The sequence below is a fragment of the Miscanthus floridulus genome, chromosome 3, assembly GCF_019320115.1.
Source record: "Miscanthus floridulus cultivar M001 chromosome 3, ASM1932011v1, whole genome shotgun sequence".
In the NCBI taxonomy this organism is placed as follows: Eukaryota; Viridiplantae; Streptophyta; class Magnoliopsida; order Poales; family Poaceae; genus Miscanthus; species Miscanthus floridulus.
Window position 1 is genome coordinate 46973769 of NC_089582.1, and position 26733 is coordinate 47000501.

General features: G+C 38.9%; 1 long non-coding RNA gene and 1 pseudogene across 1 annotated transcript in view; both read left to right on the forward strand.

Moving 5' to 3' along the window:
- The window catches only part of LOC136546853 (uncharacterized), a 148100-nt gene that overhangs the window by 116384 nt on the left and 4983 nt on the right, over positions 1-26733 (forward strand). The gene's annotated exons all lie outside the window — the stretch shown is intronic.
- LOC136542886 (uncharacterized) lies at positions 1016-11780 on the forward strand (annotated as a pseudogene).

Consider the following 26733-nt stretch of genomic DNA (forward strand, 5'->3'; position numbering starts at 1 on the left):
TCATTTTTCTACTCATTTTATTCTATTATTTGAATCACTTGCAGTTCAAATTTGACTTATACCAAAAAATTCCTTAAAATGCAATATATTAATTAAATATAGCAAACAGATCCAGAAATATACCAAATCTTAAAATGGAGTACCACATGTTGTATGTGGATAGCAGAAAAAGTTTTAAGGTCAAAAGAAAAAAACTTATTATTTCATGTAGTGATAGCTCAAATTCAATTTATATCAATTAAAATTCTATAATTGCACTTAATAAATTAAAATTATCCAACGAATCCAAAAAATTACCAAAATTTTACATGAATCAATCTATGTTCTTTATTTCCTATACAAAAAGTTTTGAAGTCAACCCCCAATTCGACCGTCACTTTAACTTCAAATCTTACCGAACACTATAAGAAATATGTGGCTTTTTGACGTATTTAGTATGACAACAAGTCATAATGTCACTATATCATCTGATTTATGACATTATATTTTAGGTATTTCGATTTAGTGATTATAAAAATGTCATACAAATGTCATACAACAAATGTGCATTTTATGTGTCACAAAATGTCAAACAACTAGTCCGACTAGGTCCAGTAACAATATTTGCTATGTCATAAGGCCTATTTATGTGTCACAAAATATTTATTAAATTATTTTAAATATTGTTGTCCAAGTTGGCAAGGCGTATTGCCATGTCATTGGGCCACTTGTTCGTGGAAGCTAAAATGGGCACTTAAATGGGCCAATCTGGTGTGCTATGCCTAATAGCCGCGACCCAAAAAGCCTGCTTGCACCATGCCCAAGAGCCACGCCCCAGAAAACCCGCTGGCAACACAGCCTAAAGGCTGCAAAATTGCTAAAAAATAGTGGGCGCGGTCTCTAACCCATGATCTCATGGTTCACAAGTGGCAAGCAAACCACTGAGCTATGTGCGTGGTTTTGTCATGAAACGCATTTTATTCTATATATTATATCTATAGCAGGTAATGTACCATATGTGAACAAACTAGTGTTCATGGACTTTGGTTCGAGTGTACTACAGGTATGGCCAGCAGTGGCGGATCCAGCGGCTAGGGGAGCTACTACATCTAAGGGCCGGTGAGGCGAGCGGCGCTGCTGGCAAGGCACGAGGCGCGCAGCGTGGCATCCAGCGGCCAACGGTGCTACCCAAGGCCAGCATTGAGTGGAGCAGCACGTGGTAGAGTAATGGCTTGGCGAGTAGGCCGACCGGTGTTGCCAATAACATGGCTAGAGCTGATCTCCATCAAGCAGCAGAGAACCCTTGATTTGGTCTCCTGATCTCCTCACAGTGCTAGCCTACAAGAGTGGTACAGTCTTGCATCTTAGTGCTTAGTAGTTCTTACTGCTTTGCGCCAATTGCAGGACAATAGTTCATGGTAATACAATTTTGTATCTTAGTGTTTGTTTGTTAGCAAGAAATATATATAAAGAGTATGTGGTTACTTGGACAAAAAAGATTTGTGTAGATTTATTTAACCCATTATGGAAGATAAAGCAATGCTCAACTATTGTGTATAGATTGCATTTAAATAATGACATGTCACATGTTTGATAATTTTGGTCAAATATCATATATATGTTATTTTTTAGCAAGTGTATCTCATGATTTGGTGTAGATGGATAGATCTTGGATCAAGAGTAGGATGTTCAGTAGGGAACACGTGAATGGGGTGAATGAATTCATGACCTTTGTTTCCAAGAGATTCAATGATGATGAAGAGATGCTCTATCCATGTCGTCAGTGTTTGAATCGGATTCGCAAACCTAAAGGATAGGTGCAGGATCACTTGTATATTCATGGGATGGCTACTACTTACACTATATGGGTACATCATGGAGAACCATTGGAGGTTGTACCACATGAAATTGATGACCATGTTGATGAACAGACTAATCTGAATGAGGATTTTGGCACGAATGTGGATGAAGAAGATGACCCTGACAATGGAATTCATGGTATGGTAGAGGAGTTGTACACAACTGAAGATGAAGGTAAAGGGAAAAATCTATGTTTGCAATTCTATTGGAAAAGATGAAGCAAGAATTGTATCCTAGTGGTCCTTGCACAATGTTTTCTTTTGTGGTGAAGTTACTTCATATCAAGTCATTTTACTGAATTTCTAATGTTGCATTCATAGTGATACTGAATTTGTTGTCATCATCATTCCTAAATTGCTCTATTCCTGCATCATATGTGGAAGCAAAGAGACTTATCTATGCATTGGGGCTCAGATACAATTCAATCCATGTGCGCCTGAATAATTGTGTTCTATTTTGGAAGAATCTAGAAAAAAATGATGTTTGTCCAGTTTGTGGTGCATCAAGATGGAAAGACAATGGTGGAAGAAAGAAGGTTCCTAAGAAGGTTTTGCGACATTTTCCATTGATTCATAGGCTGAAGAGAATCTTTTTTCCAAAAGAACGGTAGAGGAGGTGCAATAGCACAAGTTGAAGAGGAACCTAGTGGAGAATGAGCTTAGCCATCCAACTGATGGTGAGGCATGGAAAGATTTTGACAGAAAGTATGGGTGGTTTGCAAAAGATGCAAGGAACATAAGACTTGGCCTTGCTACTTATGGTTTCAATCCATTTGGTAATGTAAGAAAAATGGACCCTAGGCTCATTTACTTTGGATTTTGGTGTTTGATGACCAACACAACCAAATTAGACTAATGAATTTGCAAGTAAGTGTTTTGTAGTTCAATAGGGTGCAAGACATGACTTCGACAAAGGCAACGTGATGATCCCACGATCAACACCTAAAGCAAGACCATACAAGCATAAGAGAAGACCCAAGATATCAAGCAAAGTCCAAGCACAAAGATAAAAACCAAGCCGGACGCAAGATCGCGAAGAAACGAGCTCACAGAGGTGACCGGACGCAGTGATAGGATGCAGCTCTTATAGTGATCGGACACTCCGATCAAGAGGCTCGGCAACAGCAGGTATCAGCAGCAGGGACCAGACGCTAAACAGTAAAGTGACCGGACATGCCGATGGCACTGTTCATCATCCCGGCAACACACTCAGCACTGTCCGGACACTGGCGGCTAATCGATCGTACGTAGGAACTGCAGCGTCCGATCGAGTACAGAGAGGTTCTAGAGTGGTGAAATTGTGACCGAACGCGTCCGGTGGCATGTGACCGGACGCCATCAGCGTCCGATCAGTTGATCACGCTCTAACCGTCGGGATGACCGAACGCATCCGGTCAGGAGAAAAGCAGCGTCCGGTTAGTAGCAGAAAAGCGGGATTTCGTCCCCAATGGCTACTTTCTTAGTGGGGCTTATAAATAGACCCCCCAACCGGCCATTTGATATGTGTGGGGCTAAGGAAACATATCAAGGGTGTTGATACACCATTTTAGTGATCTCCACTTGCATAGTGCTTAGCGATTCATTAGGTGATTAGCGTAGGTCCTTTGCGAAGTGCTTAGGTTGATTAGACCACCGCTTATGTGCTTGCTCTAGGTTTAGGCCTAGTGTTTAGTGAGGTTTGCATACCACTTCCCACACGGTGCTTGTGCGCACCATTATTGTACATTGGAGGGGCTTGTAGTCTTGCGAGATCACACCAACTATGTTTGTGGTGTGGTTGTCATAGTGTACCAGAGAGAACAAGGCCCACGGCATTTTGGCCGAAAGCTTGATAGTGAAGACGGTGGGGAGCGGTCTAGGAGAGGCTACCTGGAAGGCACAACAGAGACCCACTTGCGCATGGGGAAGGCCCGAGGCTATCCACGGAGTTACTCGACCGGGAGCTTGGCCCTTGCGAGGGGCTCCAACGAGGACTAGGGGGAAGCTTATGCGCTTCTCAATACCTTGGTAAAAATACCGGAGTCATCAATGGAAGTTTGCATATCTCTAGCTTGCTCTTTAGCTTCCACATTTAAATTGCTTGAATTACTCCTTTTTTGCGGTAGAGATAGCAACACACTAGCAAAACTGTAGTTGCACATTTAGATAGTTTATCTTTTGCATAGGTTTTGCTAAGGGTAGAAAAAGAGGCCATAGTTTAGAGTAATAGTTTTAAGTTGCCTAATTCACCCCCCATCTTAGGCATCATGGTCCCCTACAAGTGATATCAGAGCTAGGTTGGCTCAATTTGGACCTTTGGCTTAACTGCCGTTGAGCTGATGCTATTTAGAGTGGTTGGGATGGATACCTCTAGGCCTCCACACTTTGACGGCACTAACTTCTCTTATTATAAAGCTAGAATGGCTTGTCATCTTGAGGCAGTTGATTTGGGTGTTTGGAGAGTCACTCGTGACGGGATGAAACCCATTAAGAATCCCGATAAACCCACAAAGAGGGAAGAAAAAGAAATGCATTTTAGTGCTAGAGCTAAGAATTGCTTGTTTGAATCTTTTAGCATGGATGTGTTTAACCAAGTGTTCACTTTAAATACGGCACATGAAATTTGGTTAAAACTCCAAGAGCTCCATGATGGCACAACTAAAGTCCATGCGCAAAAACATTGTCTAGCTAAACAAAATTATGATTCCTTTGAAATGAATGATGATGAGCTTGTTTGTGATATATATTATCATTTGAATCTAATTATCAATGAGCTCCATTCAATAGGATTAACCAAGCCAGATGATGTGGACATTGTGAGGAAGATCATCTACGTGCTACCACAAAAGAAATATGCAAGCATCATCACCATCCTTCACAACATGGAGGACTTGAGAATCATGACCCCGGCCATAGTCATTGGCAAGATAGTGGCATTTGAAATGTCACGCAAGATGGGTCAAGAAGAAGCCTCTTCATCAAGCAAAGGCAAAGCTCTCACATGTAGTGAGAAAAAGAAGATGAAGGGCAAGCAAGTTGAGACAAGCTCAAGCTCAAGCTCCTCAAGTGAAGATGAAGAAGAAGATGAGGATGATGATGATGATGATTCAAGTGATGATGATCAATCTTCCTCCTCCACCTCTGACCTTGATGAAGAATCAATCAAACTTATCAACAAGGTGGATAAGATGATCCAAAAGCTCAATGTTAGGGGTGTGCCCATCCAAATTCAAGATTTCATCTTCACCAATCAAATAAATGAGCAAAGAAAGAGAGGATGCTATGGATGCGGTGAGTTGGGGCACTTTATGGAAGTTTATCCAAACAAGCCCACACCCAAGACAAAGAAGAAGGCGTGCAAGGACAAAGCCCTCACATCAATAAGGTCATGGGATGATTCTTCAAGTGAAGAAGAAGACCATCACAAGAGGCGAGGGCACAGACACTCATCATCAAGCACCTCATGTGTGTGCCTTATGGCATGAGACAACAAAAAGTCTATCCCTAGTGATAGTGACAATAATAGTGATAGTGATGATGAACTACCTTCTTATGATGAAATTGTGCAAGAAAATCTTAACTTTGCTAAAGTTTGCACTAGTCAACAAAAGAAGCTTGAAAAATTAAAAGAAAAACTAGATAGCTCACAACTAGCTTATGCTACTTTGCTTGAACAATATGAAACTTTTGCCAATCTTAATATGGAGCTATCTACTAAAATTGAGCAACTTGAGGCTAGTGCAACAACAAGTGCATGCATAATCAATGATGAGCAACTTGTAAAGAAAAATGAAAAATTAAAGAAAAAGTTAGCTAGCTCACAAGATGCTTATAAAAGTTTGCTTGCTAAAATGGAAACTATGTGCAAACATTGTGATGAGCTAACTAATAAAGTTGCTAATCTTGAAGCCATCGGTACAACCCCCACCAAGGCACCTAAAAAGAAAAGTTCTATCTTTGAAATGCCTAAAAAGGATGCCTCTACTTCTTGCAATGATTTATGTTTAGATCACCCTTGTGCAACCAAGTTTGTGTTGAGAAAGTTGTTGTAGATACATGCACACAAGAGGTTGCAATAGAGAATGAGCAACTCAAGCAAGAAGTGGCTCGCCTCACCAAGGACTTGACTCAAGTGAAAGGCAAGACAAAGCAAGCCCAACTTCATCAAGATAACACCGTCAAGGGAGTGAAGAAGCTTGATGAAAGACAAACCGTGGTTTGCTACGTATGCCACAAGGAAGGCCACAAGTCCTATGAGTGCAAGGTGAAGAATGGGGGAGGAGCAAAGACGAAAGAGAAAAAACAAACAAGCATGTTCTCCAACACCTACACCAACATGGTGGACAAAAAGGCCTCCACACCTTATCTCTTGAAGAAGAAGAAAAATGATAAGGTGGTGTCCATCAAGGTGAACAAGCAAGCCAACAGTGGGGTCAAACGCTTTTGGGTGCCAAAAGAGATCATTTCAAATATGAAGAACACTAAGAAGGTTTGGATCCCAAAAGGAAAGTGAGATGTCTGATGGACTTCGGGGAATTTGGAGACTTGGCAAAGTATGGGTGCATCATTATGGACAAAGTCATTGCCAAGTGGGTTAGTGAATACTATGGACCAAAATTCCCCTCCCCATGTTAGGTAACTAGATGTAATTTCTTTCAATTGGTATTTCTTACAATTGGTATCAAGATTCAAATTCTTGTAATTAACATCTAGTTCCTTTTCATGCCTAGGTTTGCATTTGCATACTTATACACTTTGCCATGCATACACTAGGTATATCTTATGGTAGGCTTGCTCGGTTTCATTCTTAACCCTTGAGAGCAAACCTACATGGTTTTACTTGTTTAGGAGCACGACACATAGCTTGTTTTATAATTGTTCATCTAATATGTGCCAAAGTCCAAATTGTAGATAATTTCTCCTGAATATCACCTTCAAAAATGATTCTCACATTCATGTGATATCATCTTTCAAGTGGTATGGTTGATTCTAAAAATCAATGTGCATGTCTCCTACAAGTATTCCATACTTATGTGCACAAATTTAGGGGAGGTTACTCTACAAGTTGGATGCTTTGAGACTAACACCTTTTCAAGCTTATCATGTGTGTAGTAGTCTCATTGTAAGGAAAATGGAGTCCCTAGAGTTAAGCATCATACTTCAAATATCCACCACCTATTGCAAGTGGTAGAAATCAAATTGGTTTCCACATATGGTATTTCAAAACCGATATCATCATGTTGATTTCACTTTGGTATTTATATGCTTTCTCCATGCATTATATAGATTAAACTCACGTGAGCATTAATTTGCCAATTATGAATAAACTACATTCTCCATCATATGTATGCATATATTTAGGGGGAGCTTAGTCTATGTAATACGAGAGTCAAATTTTATGACCTATTCCACTCCACATACAAAGGATCACAAAGTTTGACCCTCCCTTGTGCTACTAATGTCTTCCTTTTCAGTGTTTGATTCCAAAGGGGGAGAATTTGTAGGACCAAAAGCAAGCATTAATTTGTAGGACCAAGCCCGATCATAATAATTTACAAGTGGTAATGGTTCGAGAAAGGGAGGATAGTGGATTATGGATTAGTCTATGTAATGGGGAGAATTTGTAGGACCAAAAAGCAAGGCTTAAATCCATAATGCCACATGGGGACATTTGCAAGGGCAAGATAAGTTTTCAAAGATGTTTACATGTGGTACCTTTTAGCTTTACAATTGGTATCTTCAATTGGTATCTTTTAGTCATACAAGTGGTATCTTTTTAGTATCATATAACCTTGCCCTTTGCATTGCATCCTAGCAAGTAAATAGTTTTTAAATTCCAAAACTTTTATTATTTGCAAGTTTTGGTCGTGTTGTCATCAATCAAAAAAAGGTGGAGATTGTAAGGAAAATGGACCCTAGGCCCATTTACTATGGATTTTGGTGTTTGATGACCAACACAATCAAATTGGACTAATGAATTTGCAAGTGAGTGTTTTGTAGTTCAATAGGGTGCAAGGCATGACTTAGACAAAGGCGACGTGATGATCCCACGATCAACACCTTAAGCAAGACCCTAGAAGCACAAGAGAAGACCCAAGATATCAAGCAAAATACAAGCCTGAAGATAGGAACCAAGCCGGACGCAAGATCATGAAGAAATAAGCTCACAGAGGTGACTGAACGTAGTGACCGGATGCAGCTATTATAGCGACAGGACGCTCCGATCAAGAGGTTCGACAACAGCAGCCATCAGCAGCAGCGACCGGACGCTGAATAGTAAAGTGACCGGATGCACCAATAGCACTGTTCATTATCCCGACAACACACTCAACACTGACAGGACCCTGGTGGCTAATCGACCGGACGCAGGAACTACAGTGTCCGATCGAGTACAGAGAGGTTCTAGAGCGGTGAAATTACGACCGGACGTGTTCGGTGGCATGTGACCAGACGCCATCAGCATCTGATCAGTTGATCGCGCTCTAACGGTCGGGACGACCGGACGCGTCCGGTTAGGACAAAAGCAGCGTCCGTTGAGTAGCAGAAAAGTGGGATTTCATCCCCAACGGCTACTTTCTCAGTGGGGCTTATAAATAGACCCCCCCCAATCGGCCATTTGATATGTGTGGAGCTGAGGACACATACCAAGGGTGTTGATACATCATTTTAGTGATCTCCACTTGCATAGTGCTTAGTGATTCATTAGGTGATTAGCGTAGGTGCTTTGCGAAGTGCTTAGGTTGATTAGACCACTGCTTATGCGCTTGCCCTAGGTTTAGGCCTAGTGTTTACTGAGGTTTGCATACCTCTTACCACTCGGTGCTTGCGCACACTATTGTTCTACATTGGAGGGGCTTGTAGTCTTTCGAGATCACACCAACCATGTTTGTGGTGTGGCCGCCACCGTGTACCGGAGGGAACAAGGCCCGCGGCGTTTTGACCAGAAGCTTGATAGTGAAGACAGCAGGGAGCGATCCGGGAGAGGCTTGCCGAAAGGCACACCGGAGACCCACTTGCATGTGGGGAAGGACCGGGGCTATCCACGGAGTTACCCGACCGGGAGCTTGGCCCTTGCGAGGGATTTCTTGCGAGGGGCTCCAACGAGGACTAGGGGGAAGCTTGTGCGCTTCTCGATACCTCGGTAAAAATACCAGAGTCATCGACGGGAGTTTGCATATCTCTATGTTGCTCTTTAGCTTCTGCATTTACATTGTTTGAATTACTCCTTTTTGCGATAGAGATAGCAACACACTAGCAAAACCGTAGTTGCACATTTAGATAGTTTATCTTTTGCATAGGTTTTGCTAAGGGTAGAAAAAGAGGCCATAGTTTAGAGTAAGAGTTTTAAGTTGCCTAATTCACCCCCCTCTTAGGCGTCACGGTCCCCTACAGGTAAAATGAGCTCCTCGTATAGCATGTGGCCAGAGTTTCTTATCCCATACAATTTTCCTCCATGGGAATGTGTAGAGCAATCAAACTTTATCACGGGCCTGCTTATCCCTAGTCGAGAATGCCCAAGAAAGGACATTGATGTCTTCTTGGTGCCACTTGTTGAGGAGTTGCTAGAGATTTGGAAAGGCATCCCTACTGTTGATGCACTTACTAAGAAGAAGTTTGATCTACATGCTGTTGTAATATGGTGCATTCATGATTATCCTACTTTGAGCACATTGTCAGGTAGAGTCACAAGAGGTTATTATGCTTGTGTGCATTGTGATAAAAACCCTTGCTCCAAAAGGATAAGGAATAAGATATGTTACATTGGCCATTGGTGTTTCCTTGCTAGGGACCATCCATGGAGGAGAAGGAAGGAGTTTGATGGTAATGTTGAAAATCATGAGAAGCTAGAGAAATTTACCACGGATGAGCTGATGGAGCAACTGGAGAGGGTCAAGGATGTCAGAGCAAGAAAGCATCCTGAAAGCAAAAAAAGAAAGCGGGACGAAGAGGGCCAATGTTAGAAGTGACGGTCATGTTTGTGGGATTTGTCGTATTGGTCAAGTTTGAAGCTACGGCATAATCCTGATGTGATGCACATTGAGAAAAATATATGTGAGTACATCCTTAGTACATTTCTAGGCATGGCTGGGAAGTCAAAGGACAGTGCAAATTCTTGGCTTGATTTGGAAGATATGGGCATTAGGAAGCATTTACACTTGATCCGTGATGGAGATTCATATAGTGCTCCCTATGCCCCTTACACAATGACTAAAACACAGAAGGCTGATTTTTGTGATTTTTTGAAGAGTGTAAAATTTTCAGATGGATACGCTTCCAACTTAGCAACATGTGTTACTGCAGATGGATGCAACCTCCAAGGACTGAAAACTCATGATTGTCACATTCTTCTTTAAAGGATTATACCTGCTGCTGTCCGAGGAATCATACACAAGGACATATACCAAGCACTTGCTGAATTAGGTAATTTTTTTCGGCAACTTTGTGCAAAAACTTTGAAGTTAGATGTGTTGGAAAGACTGAAAGCTGACATCCCAATCATTCTGTGCAAGCTTGAGAAAAAGATGCTACACCTGACTGTCCATTTACCTGAAGAGGCAATTCTTAGACGTCCAGCACAATATGGATGGATGTACCCAGTAGAAAGAAGGTTGTTAACATTGAAACGGTTTGTGAGGAACATGGCAAGGCCTGAAGGGCCCATTGCAGAAGCATATGTTGCCACTGAGTGTTTGACTATTTGCTCGAGGTACTTTGGTGATGACGTTGAGACACGACACAATCGGGAGGGCAGAAATAGAGAGCGTGTTGCTATTGTGAAAAGAGACCTATCTGTTTTCCAGCATGGAACTAATCTTCTTGGATCACCAAATCTTACATATCTTGAGCATGATTATGAAAAAATAGTTTGGTTCGTGCTAAACAATTGTCCGGAGGTTGAGCCATATATTGAGTATGTCAGCCCGTCTACTATTTTCATTATTTCTTGTAACTTAATTATTAGCTCTAATGTTTGAATTATCTATCATTTTCAGGATATACAAGAAAGAGTTGGAGAATGAAGGATGTCCTAATCTTCAAAAAACCCTTGAGAAGCAATTTTCTCGCTGGTTTAAGAAGCACGTGAGTTTGATCTCTATTAATTTATTTCATCATTTTCTTCCTGGTTTAAGAAGCAATTTTTTTATGTCCTTTACTTTTTTTCAACAGATTACAAAACTTCGTTACGTAGAGAGACAAGACATAAATGATGAGCTATTTGCACTGTCATGTGAGCCTGATCTACGAGTTCAAATTTATTCAGCATGTCTTGTTAATGGTGTTCGATTCCACACTGTAGACCATGAGAAAAATAGAAGAACACAAAATAGCGGAATTATGGCTGAGGGTACACATGACAACCAGGATATTGACTTCTATGGTTCCTTGATGGAAATAATTGAGCTTAGATACAACGCAGATTCAAGTGGCGATAGGACAGTGGTTCTATTTCAATGTGATTGGTTTGACACTCATGGAAAGAAGTTCCAAATGAAGGAAGATGGGTTCTTCAAAAGCATAAACCATGGTAGCTTGTGGTACAAGGATGATCCTTTTATTCTAGCAACACAGGCAACAAAGGTATTTTATTTATTAGACACCAAGTATCGTGAGAAATGGCGAGTTGTTCAAAAAATTTCACATAGACACTTGTGGAGTGTGGCTGAAAATGACAATGAGAATATACCCAATGCCGCGGTATTGTCCTACCAAGATGATGATTGTGAAGGTGTGCATGTTCAACATACTGAAGGATGTCTGGAAAATGAGCAGCCAGTTAGTGAAGATGGTTTTCGTGTTGATGCTAGTGTAGTTGATGACTTCCGTAGACAAAGACAAGCGGAAGGGCAACAAGATGAGTTAGGTGACAGCGAAGATGAAACTGGATGGCAATATGTGAGTGATAATGAAGGTCCGACAATCCCTCCAGAAGATGACGATGATAGCGATTACGAGCAGATTTAGTTGTGGTTTCAATTTAATTGTCAATGAATGATGAACTCACCAAATGAAGATGAAGGCGTCAGGCTACTGTTATTTATTTCAAGGACTGAATGTGTCATGTGTGAATTGTTGTAAAATGGAGATCTAGACTATGTGGATTTTTTTGTTTAAATAACCTGTACTGCAGTTGTTGACAGTGCACTTGAATTGGGCCATTGGCCTTGGTTTGTTTTATTTTTTTATGTTATGCTGTGTTGTTGTGCTTCACTGGGGATTGGATCCGAACCCAATCCGTGCCTGCTCAGATTGTTGTTTTTTTTGCTACTTTTCAAACTGTTTTCAAGCATGTATCTAACTATTATCTTTTACAGTTTTTTTTATCCCAACGAAACCTATTTCAAGAGCTTATTTTTAAATCTTTTCCTCATCTTTGTCCATTATCTAGAATAGCAAGGACATATATATTGATCAAATAAAAAAGTTATCAACTACAAAGCTTCGTAACTTTTCAAATTTCAATTTTTTGAAATTCAGACGTAGTTTTCCTTAACAAGATTATTTCAAATAAAAAAGTTGTCAACTACAAAGTTTCATAACTTTTTTGAGATCTACAACTTTCATTTTAGTTGTTTCTCCATTCGAGATCGTTTAAAAGATCCAAATTTCAAATATCAGAAATTCAAACATAGTTTTCCTTCACAAGATGATTTAAAAAAAAGTTCTCAACTACAAAGTTTCATAACTTTTCAAGATCTACGACTTTTATTTTGGTCATTTATTCATTCGACATTGTGGTAGTAACATTATTCGTGAGATGTAAATTTTGTGAACAATGTTACTATCACTTCATCGGATGAGTAAATGACCAAAATAAAAGTTGTAGATCTTGAAGAGTTCTACAACTTTTATGTTCATAACTTTTTCAGCTGAAATCATTTAATGTTTCAAAATGACATTTGAAGTTATTATTTTTTAAAATTCAAAATTTAAATAGATAAGACACAGTCACATGAAAAGATGGACAAAATAATAGCGGTGACAACATAATAAATTGATAGAGCATAATTTTAGAAAATTTTAGGAAAAAATCATCAAATTTGAAGTTAGTACGAGGGAGAAAGACTAGTTACAAGTTTTAGCTAGAGATTAAAAAGAGAAATCAGAGTTCTTCGATAATTTCAAAATTAAATTTCAAATAGTATTTTGAAGCACTAAATGATTTCAAATGAAAAAGTTGTAATAAACAAAGTTTCATAACTTTTCAAGATCTACAACTTTTATTTTAATTATTTCTCTATCCAAGGTTGTTTAAAAAAATTTAAATTTTAGTGCTTAATTTTTATTATTCGACGTCAATTTATAGGTGCGGCTCATTGTAGGGGCATTACAACAGGGGAAATCTTGAGCATGTGATCGAACAACTGTCTCAAGTTTTGTCTGAGTAGTAGTACTACTACTATGTGATCGGACATCCAAGTAGTACTCTAATTTTTCTCTCCGTGGATTTTACGAATAGTTTCTAATGAGAAAAGGTAGTATACACAATTGATTCCAGTCAGTTGGAAACAACTAATCATGTTTTTGTTCCTAATATGACTTTCATTGGGCACAATGATTTTTTGTCCTATCAATTAAACACGTCTTATCAATTGTACCATTATTTACTAGTTTTGTAATAAAAAAGCAGTATTTTATAGTAGTATAAGAAACCAGGGCGTGCGCCAAAAATTGGATGCCTAGGCACCTGGTGTAGCTGCGCAGTGGCGAGATGTCTCCGCGCCACACCAAAAAATTTAGAATCAAAATGTCATTTCTATCCAGACATATACCACAACAGGTATCCTTTGGACAAGGATAGTACAGTAAAATTGCCCCATACCATGACCTACTCCTCTCTCCACTCCCCCAAACCATAGTCAATCCAATTCACTCCTCTCAGCAGCCGCCACTTTGTTGCCCCCATCGGCTGCAACCTGGGAACCTCCACTGCCCTCCGTCGCCGAAGAGGCCTTGCGCCTCCGACGGCGTTCTCCGTGCTCGGCCCTCGGCTTCCTAAACTCGCGAAGATGGCTCCTGGTCGGAAACCGGCGACCCAGCCCTAAACTAGACGTGAAACAGAAGGTACCTTGTCGATTGCCCCCTCTTATTTTGTGTAACACCCAGTTTTAAGGACAAAACCCGATATGCACCATAGGTGAGCCTTAGAATTCAATTCTCACATATAGCTACAAGTAAAGGGTAGTATCAATAAACAATGCTTAATTACATAACGTACACAGTATAAAAGATATAACCTTAAAAACAATCAACGGATAGACAACTTCAATCTCCGGGTGTAGACTCCACTCCACTAGATCCAACTGACTAGTTGACCACAAGCCCAACTTCTCAAGTCTCTGACCGACTATTATCCAGCCTGAGGTGTGGGGGAAATTGCAAGAGTGAGTCCATGTCGAACTCCGCAAATATAGCAACAAGGTAGTGTAATCCATAACCACATGATCAAGTGTAATTGAATAATGAATTGCACATAAACAATTTAAATGAACATACAACAATTCCCTCAGTTTTCTGGGCCGCCCGTATCCTCGAGCACGGCTAGTATACTAGTTTATCAAACTCTGCGCAGAGGTGTACACTTTCACTGTGAGTCATGATTCTCATATGCCTGGGTTAGCTAGGCCCAAAACACAGAGAACCATATAAAGCCACCCAAGAGCTCGTCTAACCGGCCAGGGCCGCAGGGTCATCAGATATAGGAACCCCCTTCCAAAATAAAGTAAAAGGTCGCTTCCAAAGCTAGGCTCAATAGGACAGAGGCTATCCTATACCCAACTCGTAGACCTCTAACCAGCTAGAAAAGGGTTTCTTAAGCAACTAGAGCCAGAGCCATATAGCCCTCACAGCTGTACTGTAAGTCCCAGCTTTTGCCAAAGGATAACATTCATCATTTATGTTTATATCACATTTCATTAAACAAGCCCAAGATCATGGTCACAGAAAGAAAACCCAAGCTATACTTGCCTTAAACTCAGATCCTTCTTCAAGTCCAAACCTTCAAAGAACTGCTTCTTGCTCACCAACTTGTTCTAGATCACCGACGCAAATCTCACCGACAGGACATGATCAAAGAACACCACACAAGCATCCGATCAAACATGCATAGCAAACATAGAAAATTTAGAACAATACACCAATCAATAAAAAGGTTTGAAAACTAGCCTATGCATTGCTACGATCATACAAACGCGAAAATCACACTAATCAGACCTATGGTGAAACGAAAATGTCTATCGATATGCTTTATTTATTTTAATGATTATAAAACATGTATAAGATATCTCAGAGAAATATCTAAATTGAGTTAAGTCATTTTATACTTGAGTTATTAGATTTAGAAAACTAAGATAAACTATTCATATCTTAATTATAGTTATTTTGATATCATTTATGCAAATTAAATTTTGACTTACAAAGATATAATAACAAGTGAGAGTATATATTCAAAACATATATAGCATGTATAAGCCCTTGCATTTATTATTTTTAAAAGGAAAACCAAAATGATGTAAGCATTACATCAGTTTAGGATTTATCAATGGAATAATTAATAATGTATTAAGGAGCGGATGTGCATGTATTATTTAATCAAAATAAACTTTAACTTTTCAAATTAAAAGAACATGTAAGAGCATCTACACTATAACTGAATATGACGTGGGTTCAGCTAAACAAATTATAATCAAAACATATATTTAAATTGATATAACCAGTTTAATATTCATTTATTAAGGCCGACGTGGAAAACCTATATTGCTTTTAATTAATTTAGAAAGCTAGTTGCACATTAATTAGATTTACAATAATTTATAAAAGACCGAAGTATATGCCTATGTTACTTTTAATTAGAAACTCAATTGCATAAGCACAAATCAAATTAATACTTACTTATAAAATTCAAAGATGTGAAGCATGATAAATTTTCCTACTAATGTGTACCTCATGATCAGAACAGTCGTAAAAGAACAAGAACGAAATTAAACTGATTGTTTTTAATTGGGAAACCATTAACTAATTATTAATGTAATTAGTATTAGGTTAATAAATTCATAATTAACTATCATGATAAACTTTACTACTACTGTGTAGAGCACAAAATTACGAAACTAACGCAACTAGAATCGCTCGAAACGGAGTTAAGACGATGAAATGGTAAAGGATTAACGATCGGTGGCAAAACTGTAAATACATCATCTTGTACCTCTGGCCTCCTCCATCTGGACGTACGTGGCCATGGCAAAGAGGTTGCCTGCTGCTGCTGTGTTCGTGCAGGCAGGGAAGGGAGGGACTCGGCAACGATCGTCTAGGCGCGACGATGAAGCAGCATGTGAGGTCTTTGGTGGCAGCGGTTGTAGTCGAGATCGGCGAGATCACGATCGGCGGAAAGCAAAGCTATGGGTAGTTTCTGGCGGCGTAGATGCAAAACCACGGACAAGGAAAGGGCTTAGACTCTTATAGGGACGGTTGGGCGTGGGGATCACATGAATCTCGTAGAAAACAGAGGCGGCGGCGGTTTCCATCGGACGGAGACCGTCTCCGGCTCCTGCACGACACCAGGAAAAGGATGGGGCCGACGTCTGGTGCTGGCCGGACGGTGGCCGCTGTGCTTACGGGAGGAAGCACGCTGGGCTGTGCGGCTACAACTAGGAGAGGTGATGTTTCTTATTTCTTTTTCTTTTATTTCAATGTTTTTTTTGCAAATCCTTTTTAAATGAAATTTGAATTATTTTTGAGTTTTGGATCAAAAGCACTCAGTACATTAAATCATATGCACCAGCATAATGCATCAACGATGTTGCTACAACTTATGATGAATTTTAATTTAATGAAGAGAAAAGTATTATTTTCATAGGTTTTCATGAGCACAAAAATACATAATTAAATCAATTTAGCTCTATTCGAAAAGCGGCAAATTTTAGGGTGTTACATTTTGCAATCCATATGGCGGGGAACTACTGCAGAGGCTCTGACCTCAGAACTAGATATTTGCAAGGGGAGGCTACTGTTGATTTGGATCTCATCTACCCCTACATTCCTTTTCTGTCGGTAGGAATTTGGAGATAGTTGGTTCTGTTTCCGATTGGGCTAACTAGTTATATGCTCCGTCATGGCTTTTAGAATTAGCATGGCTGAAAATAGCTGTATTAAAGAGAACCTTTTTGAGGGGAGATATTCTTTTTTTCTTTGATTGGCTAGGCTACTAGAGATGCTATTAAATGTGTAAATAGTTGTATGCTCTTTTTTCAGAATTAGCACAAAATCTATTTCAGTAAGTGATAAGGCTGTGTATTTGGTTCCATATTTCACTGTCAAACTTCAGTACTAATTAAAGAGAACCTCTGCATCTGTAGATTTTGTTCTCACATGCTTAATTTACATGGTCTGTGTTCCTCTAAGTGCATTGAGCATATCATTTTCTCATTATTTTTCTTCATTTATGTTTTCACTAATGTGTGATTTCTTTTTCTCGTGCAAGTACAGAGGCTCCACTAAACGAATATGAGATGCAGAGGAATGAACAAGTGATGCGGAACAGTCAGAAGTTCTGCAGTCTTGGAATAAAAGAGGCAGGGGCTGCTCTGAGAAATTCAAGACCAAAGGCCACTGATGCTACACGCGAAGACTCTGGCTCATTGTATCTACATGGAGATGGTGAAGACGTTGAACAAGGAGTATTTGATGAAGTACCTTGATGACAACCCAACATTTATGTTAAATATGCAATACATGAGCAAAGCTTAGTCATTTGTGTTAAATACGCAGAATTATTTATTATGTTGTAATTTGTTGTATCATGTAGGAGTCCATGCAGGACTTGGAGCCTTAAGTTAGCAAGAGTTTGGCACAGAACGTGTCAATCCCTGCTGGAGGAACAAGAAAAATGAAGAGAGTGATGGCAGTGGCACTTCTGGAGCAAGACCAACCTGCAAGAATTACTAGGCAGAGAACAAGGGATTTGGTCGCAGCTCATGAAGATACAGCAGCAGGCCTAGAAGATGGTTCCATAGAAGATGGGTTGGTGGCTGCCAATGCTAATACCCAGACCAACAACCAGAATGAGTTGTCTACTGAAGGCAAGTGATTCTAATCTCTCTCCACTATTAATGGTTTACATATTTACATTAATGGGTCTATGATTTCATCTAACTGATTTCCAAATTCCATGATAGGGCGATGTATCAGCAAAAGTCACGTAAGCAGACATGTAGGTAGAGATTTGGATAACATTTCAAGAGGGTTAAGCAACAAGATCCCAGTGCACATTGCTGAAGGAAACCTGCGGCCAGAGGAGCCTTTGCAAGCTGCAAAACTAGCATCAGAGGCTAGTATTATTCTACGGAACCATGTCCCAATCTTCACTCACTAGAAGTATTATAAGAAGGTAGAAGCCGAAGGTGTTGTTAAGAACTTCAATGACAAAGTTGGTGTAAGTAACCTGGCTGCTAAATAGATACCTATTTGTGGTTTATGGATTACTAAATAGATACCTGGCTGCTTGCATTTTCAAAATTTTATTTGGTGTTTGTCCATTATCAATTATTTTAGTGACCTTGGTTCAATTTGTGTATTTTTTTCCTTGCTGCACACACATACCGTTTAATCGTGCTAATACTATAGTAAACATAGCATGTGAACCTGGTGCACTTGAAACAAGTCCACACCCATGTTATGGTCCTGCCTTGGTCTAAATCTGCTCCTTATTTACTAGAGTGAGAATTGCACTACTAGAGAACAGACTTTAGAACGATGTCCCAATTTAGCATTAGCCTCGGCATTTTTTGCCCCCGGGACTAAAGGACCCTTTAGTCCCGGTTGGTAATACCAACCGGGACTAAAGGTCCCTGCCCAACGGTCGTCCGCGGGGCAGGGATCTTTAGTCCCGGCTGGTATTACCAACCGGGACTAAAGGTTTACCTTTAGTCCCGGTTGGTAATACCAGCCGGGACTAAAGCTTTTAGTCCCGGTTTGGGTTATGCCCCGGGAATAAAGATTAATATTTAGTCCCGGTTTGGACCCCTAACCGGGACTAATTATCCCGGCCTATAATTCTGCTCAATTCTTCCTCCCCGAGCCCGAGCCATTCCATTATTCAAACTCACTGCCTCTGTTCTTCAGCTTGCTATTGTTCTTGCACTCTCCCCCTCCATTGGTGTTGCTCTTCGATTTTGGAGGTAACAAACTTAATCCTCTTATGTTTTATCAGTAGCTTATCTCATTTTGCGATGTAGATGCATGTGTAACTTTATATGTTGGACTTTATTATGATTTTATATGTCATTTTTAGCTCAAAATCACATGATGATTTGCATATATGTTTGGATAAACAAAAGTTAAATTAGTTCATCAAAATCACGCCTCGCTCGTCCTCGCTGGAGCACGCGCCATTCTCGTCCCCGGTGGCTTACGTGATCTTAGAATTAATTTTTCCATGAAATGAAAAACTTAGAAAATTGTTAGAAAATTGTAGAAAATCCGTACTAGTTGAACTTGCGGACCGTGTTCATGTCGGCGAGCATGTTCTCTGCCGAGCGGTAACGGACGTCAAGGAGGAGCTTTGATTCTACGAGGGAGAGCGGCAACGGTCGTGGAAGACCGTGTTCCCTTTCTCGTAGAATCAGAGCTCTTCCTTGGCCAAGTACGGTGCCGTCCGGTGGAGAAATGCTCGTCGAGATGATCACGTAAGCAAGGTCAACTAGTACGGATGGTTATTTATTGAAACATGTTTTTGAGCTATAATTTGATGGATATTTGAAAATATGAAATTTACACTAGTTTGCAAAAATAAGTATAGAAAGTAGATGACAACTGTTACTGGATCCTCGGCCTCTCGTTCGGTTGCGAAACGACTGAGGCCAGAACTCCCTCTCATTATCTGCGGCAAGTGTAAGCAGAAGATTGTGATGGAGTACCGAGTCAAGAGACAGGGACCCAACAAGGGTCGTGTTTTCTACAAGTGCCCGGATCGCGATGTGAGTTTCTTACGCATTTTATAATTATGGCTAATTGACCTGCTTTTCTTGAATATTTTTGACTAAATATTTTTTGGCTTTAATTTCAGTGGGAGGGCAATGGATGCGATGGTTGGTACTGGGAGGAAGATTATGCTACATACGTGCAGAATTTGGGTGCGCTTGAGGTAGCGGATGCTGCTGATGAGGCAGTGAGCCAGCAGGAGAAGCTTATTGATATTCAACAGAAGAATGATTTGTCTGTTTTAGTTGCGTACAATCACAAAATAATTATGTTACTGAAGTGCATTGTAGTTTTAGTTTGTTTAGTGATAGTTGGGATTGCTTACGTTGTAGCTAGGCTTAGTTAATTAATCAACCGTGTGTGTGTCATTTATGTTGTGTAATAAAATACTTAATTATGTTCAAGGTTTTCATAATTTATCGTGTAATACAGATTATGTCACGCCATTGAATGTACAATGCCGATCGTCGCTCCCAAGACTTTATAGAGGGCTTGCACTATTTCTTAGGTGTGGCCGAGGCAAATAAGCGGGATGGTTTCATATGCTGTCCATGTGCCCTATGTAAGAATTTAAAGGAATATTCAAGCTCAATGAGTCTTCATTCACATTTGCTTAAGTCAGGTTTCATGTCAAACTATATATGTTGGACTAAGCATGGAGAAAGTGGGGTCATGATGGAAGAAGGTGAAGGAGAAGATTTAGACATTGATGACATTATTGCTCAGTATGGTGCCTTTGATGATACTACAATGGGGGGAGATGAAGAAGAGGTAGCGGTAGAAGATGATCTCGGTGATGCTCTTGGCGATGCCATTCGTGATGCACAACAAGAATGGGAAAGTGAAAAAGAGAAAGTTAAGTTGGAGCGCATGCTTGAGGATCATAGGAAGTTGCTGACAAAGAATCTTTGTGTGAACCTGTTAGGATTCATGGGTGTGTACGGGAAGCCAAAGGATTCACTTGAAGCACGCCAGGACTTGCAGTGCATGAAAGAACGAGACAACCTTCATCCAGAGAAGACAGGTGATGGACGTCATTACTTAAGTCCTGCTAGCTACACGCTTAGCAAAGAAGAGAGGGACAGCATGTTCGAATGTCTAAGCAGCATCAAGGTCCCATCGGGATTCTCCTCCAATATAAAGGGTATAATAAATGTGCCAGATAAAAAATTCCTAAACTTAAAGTCCCACGACTGCCACGTGCTTATGACGCAATTGCTTCCAGTTGCTTTAAGAGGAATTCTACCTCCACATGTACGTCTAGCCACCGTGAAGCTATGTGCATTTCTCAATGCAATTTCTCAGAAGGCAATCAATCTAGTGGAACTAGCTACTCTACAGAACGATGTGGTTCAATGTCTTGTCAGCTTTGAGTTGGTGTTCCCTCCATCCTTCTTTAATATCATGACACACATCCTAGTTCATTTGGTGAAGGAGATTAGTATTCTTGGACCTGTGTTCTTACATAACATGTTCCCCTTCGAGAGGTTTATGGGAGTCTTGAAGAAATATGTGAAAGTCCGTTCTAAGCCTGAAGGAAGCATCGCCCAGGGCTATGGAACAGAGGAGGTCATTGAGTTCTGTGTTGACTTTATTCCTGACATTGCTCCGATTGACGTTCCCGAATCACGACATGAGGGGAGACTCAGTGGTAAAGGAACTTTAGGGAAGAAAACATATATTGGCATGGAAGACGATTATTTCAATAAAGCACACTACACAGTTCTTCAGAACTCGTCATTGGTGCATCCGTACATCGAGATACATAAGGAGTTCTTACGATCCAAGTTTCCAGGGAAGACTGAAGCTTGGATTAGGCGTCAGCACATGAAAAGTTTCAGTGGTTGGTTGCGAAAAGAATGTCAAGGCGATGACAATATTGATGAGCAACTGTATTTGTTGGCTAGGCAGCCATCGTGGCATATCCTCACGTACCAAGGGTACAAGATAAATGGGAATACATTTTACACAGTTGCCCAAGATAAAAGGAGCACCAATCAAAATAGTGGTGTTCGCATAGATGGCACAGATCCAAATGGGAATATACAAACATATTATGGCCGCATAGAAGAGATATGGGAACTAGACTACGCACCTAATTTTAAAGTCCCTTTGTTCTGGTGCCAATGGGTGAAGCTGACCGGAGGAGGGGTAACAGTCGACAAAGAGTATGGAATGACAACAGTGGACCTCAACAATATTGGATACAAAGAGGAACCATTCGTCCTTGCTGCCGATGTGAGTCAGGTGTTCTATGTGAAAGACATGTCTACAAAATCAAAGAGAGGAAAAAACGAAGACATCAACTCAATGATCAATGAGCCAAAGCGCCACATAATTCTTTCTAGGAAAATAAATATAGTAGGAATTGAAGACAAGTTAGACATGTCAGAAGATTACGAAAGAAATGTCCGAATTCCACCCTTCATAGTGAAGAAAGATCCAAGCATCATGTTAAATGATGAAGACACTCCATGGTTACGACAAGATCATAACCAAGGGTCATACGTCAAGAAGAAATTCACTGTTGTGCCTGCATGATACAACGATGCATGTTTAATATATTATGTTTTAGAGACGGATATTATGTAATATGTTTTCGGAACCCTAGATTATCTAAAATTGAAAAGTTTTGAATACCAAGTTTGTTCATATCATCAATATCTACAATCCTTATATAGACCATTTTTTCATTTGAGAAAGCTTGAACAAAATGTAGTTCAATTTTCACAAGTGTGTGACATAGTTTTAGAAAGTCTATAAGAGATAAGGAAAATTGTGGCTAGTGTTTGATAAAAATTTCTCAAATGGGAAAATGATCTATGTAACAATTGTAGATCTTGCTGAGATGATCAAACTTGGTATTCAGAGTTTTTTCATCTGAGGTCATTTAGTGTCTCATTAGAGCAAGTTTGACCAAGTCAAATTTGGTCAAATGAAAAAACAACACTTTGACCCTAGTATTATGGACTCTAAATGACTTCGAATTGAAAAGTTTTGAATACCAAGTTTGTTAAACTCAAAAAGATCTACAATTGTTGTTTTGGTCAACTTTCCATTTGAGAAAGTTTGGACGGTTCAAATTTATGATTTTTAAATTTCGACGCCTACAAACTAGTTTTCGGAACCCTAGATTGTCTAAAATTGAAAAGTTTTGAATACCAAGTTTGTTCATATCATCAATATCTACAATCCTTATATAGACCATTTTTTCATTTGAGAAAGCTTGAACAAAATGTAGTTCAATTTTCACAAGTGTGTGACATAGTTTTAGAAAGTCTATAAGAGATAAGGAAAATTGTGACTAGTGTTTGATAAAAATTTCTCAAATGGGAAAATGATCTATGTAACAATTGTAGATCTTGCTGAGATGATCAAACTTGGTATTCAGAGTTTTTTCATCTGAGGTCATTTAGTGTCTCATTTGAGCAAGTTTGACCAAGTCAAATTTGGTCAAATGAAAAAACAACACTTTGACCCTAGTATTATGGACTCTAAATGACTTCGAATTGAAAAGTTTTGAATACCAAGTTTGTTAAACTCAAAAAGATCTACAATTGTTGTTTTGGTCAACTTTCCATTTGAGAAAGTTTGGACGGTTCAAATTTATGATTTTTAAATTTCGACGCCTACAAACTAGTTTTCGGAACCCTAGATTGTCTAAAATTGAAAATTTTTGAATACCAAGTTTGTTCATATCATCAATATCTACAATCCTTATATAGACCATTTTTTCATTTGAGAAAGCTTGAACAAAATGTAGTTCAATTTTCACAAGTGTGTGACATAGTTTTAGAAAGTCTATAAGAGATAAGGAAAATTGTGACTAGTGTTTCATAAAAATTTCTCAAATGGGAAAATGGTCTATGTAACAATTGTAGATCTTGCTGAGATGATCAAACTTGGTATTCAGAGTTTTTTCATCTGAGGTCATTTAGTGTCTCATTTGAGCAAGTTTGACCAAGTCAAATTTGGTCAAATAAAAAAACAACACTTTGACCCTAGTATTATGGACTCTAAATGACTTCGAATTGAAAAGTTTTGAATACCAAGTTTGTTAAACTCAAAAGATCTACAATTGTTGTTTTGGTCAACTTTCCATTTGAGAAAGTTTGGACAGTTCAAATTTATGATTTTTAAATTTCGACGCCTACAAACTAGTTTTCAGAACCCTAGATTGTCTAAAATTGAAAAGTTTTGAATACCAAGTTTGTTCATATCATCAATATATACAATCCTTATATAGACCATTTTTTCATTTGAGAAAGCTTGAACAAAATGTAGTTCAATTTTCACAAGTGTGTGACATAGTTTTAGAAAGTCTATAAGAGATAAGGAAAATTATGACTAGTGTTTGATAAAAATTTCTCAAATGGGAAAATGATCTATGTAACAATTGTAGATCTTGCTGAGATGATCAAACTTGGTATTCAGAGTTTTTCATCTGAGGTCATTTAGTGTCTCATTTGAGCAAGTTTGACCAAGTCAAATTTGGTCAAATGAAAAAACAACACTTTGACCCTAGTATTATGGACTCTAAATGACTTCGAATTGAAAAGTTTTGAATACCAAGTTTGTTAAACTCAAAAAGATCTACAATTGTTGTTTTGGTCAACTTTCCATTTGAGAAAGTTTGGACGGTTCAAATTTATGATTTTTAAATTTCGACGCCTACAAACTAGTTTTCGGAACCCTAGATTGTCTAAAATTGAAAAGTTTTGAATACCAAGTTTGTTCATATCATCAATATCTACAATCCTTATATAGACCATTTTTTCATTTGAGAAAGCTTGAACAAAATGTAGTTCAATTTTCACAAGTGTGTGACATAGTTTTAGAAAGTCTATAAGAGATAAGGAAAATTGTGACTAGTGTTTGATAAAAATTTCTCAAATGGGAAAATGATCTATGTAACAATTGTAGATCTTGCTGAGATGATCAAACTTGGTATTCAGAGTTTTTTCATCTGAGGTCATTTAGTGTCTCATTTGAGCAAGTTTGACCAAGTCAAATTTGGTCAAATGAAAAAACAACACTTTGACCCTAGTATTATGGACTCTAAATGACTTCGAATTGAAAAGTTTTGAATACCAAGTTTGTTAAACTCAAAAAGATCTACAATTGTTGTTTTGGTCAACTTTCCATTTGAGAAAGTTTGGACGGTTCAAATTTATGATTTTTAAATTTCGACGCCTACAAACTAGTTTTCGGAACCCTAGATTGTCTAAAATTGAAAATTTTTGAATACCAAGTTTGTTCATATCATCAATATCTACAATCCTTATATAGACCATTTTTTCATTTGAGAAAGCTTGAACAAAATGTAGTTCAATTTTCACAAGTGTGTGACATAGTTTTAGAAAGTCTATAAGAGATAAGGAAAATTGTGACTAGTGTTTCATAAAAATTTCTCAAATGGGAAAATGGTCTATGTAACAATTGTAGATCTTGCTGAGATGATCAAACTTGGTATTCAGAGTTTTTTCATCTGAGGTCATTTAGTGTCTCATTTGAGCAAGTTTGACCAAGTCAAATTTGGTCAAATAAAAAAACAACACTTTGACCCTAGTATTATGGACTCTAAATGACTTCGAATTGAAAAGTTTTGAATACCAAGTTTGTTAAACTCAAAAAGATCTACAATTGTTGTTTTGGTCAACTTTCCATTTGAGAAAGTTTGGACAGTTCAAATTTATGATTTTTAAATTTCGACGCCTACAAACTAGTTTTCAGAACCCTAGATTGTCTAAAATTGAAAAGTTTTGAATACCAAGTTTGTTCATATCATCAATATATACAATCCTTATATAGACCATTTTTTCATTTGAGAAAGCTTGAACAAAATGTAGTTCAATTTTCACAAGTGTGTGACATAGTTTAGAAAGTCTATAAGAGATAAGGAAAATTATGACTAGTGTTTGATAAAAATTTCTCAAATGGGAAAATGATCTATGTAACAATTGTAGATCTTGCTGAGATGATCAAACTTGGTATTCAGAGTTTTTTCATCTGAGGTCATTTAGTGTCTCATTTGAGCAAGTTTGACCAAGTCAAATTTGGTCAAATGAAAAAACAACACTTTGACCCTAGTATTATGGACTCTAAATGACTTCGAATTGAAAAGTTTTGAATACCAAGTTTGTTAAACTCAAAAAGATCTACAATTGTTGTTTTGGTCAACTTTCCATTTGAGAAAGTTTGGACGGTTCAAATTTATGATTTTTAAATTTCGACGCCTACAAACTAGTTTTCGGAACCCTAGATTGTCTAAAATTGAAAAGTTTTGAATACCAAGTTTGTTCATATCATCAATATCTACAATCCTTATATAGACCATTTTTTCATTTGAGAAAGCTTGAACAAAATGTAGTTCAATTTTCACAAGTGTGTGACATAGTTTTAGAAAGTCTATAAGAGATAAGGAAAATTGTGACTACTGTTTGATAAAAATTTCTCAAATGGGAAAATGATCTATGTAACAATTGTAGATCTTGCTGAGATGATCAAACTTGGTATTCAGAGTTTTTTCATCTGAGGTCATTTAGTGTCTTTCCAATTACGCTGGCGGGTTGCCAAAATTTTCGGTGCCTTCAGTCCCGGCCCAGACCAAGAACCGGGACTAAAGGGTGAGCGGCAATTTCGGTGCCCGCCCAAAATACTTTTAGTCCCGGCTAGTAACACCAACCGGGACTAAAAACCCTTTAGTCCCGGCTTGTAAGGCGAGCCGGGACTAAAGGGTTGGGCCTTTAGTCCCGGATGGTAATACAAGCCGGGACTAAAGGGTTTTTAGTCCCGGTTGGTGTTACTAGCCGGGACTAAAGGGTCCCGGCCTATATATATCGAACGGTTTCATCTTCTACCTTTCGATCTACACGTCGATCATCGCCGCCGCCACCGCCATCTTCGATCTCGCCTCCGTCGCCCCAGCCCCGCCCGGCCG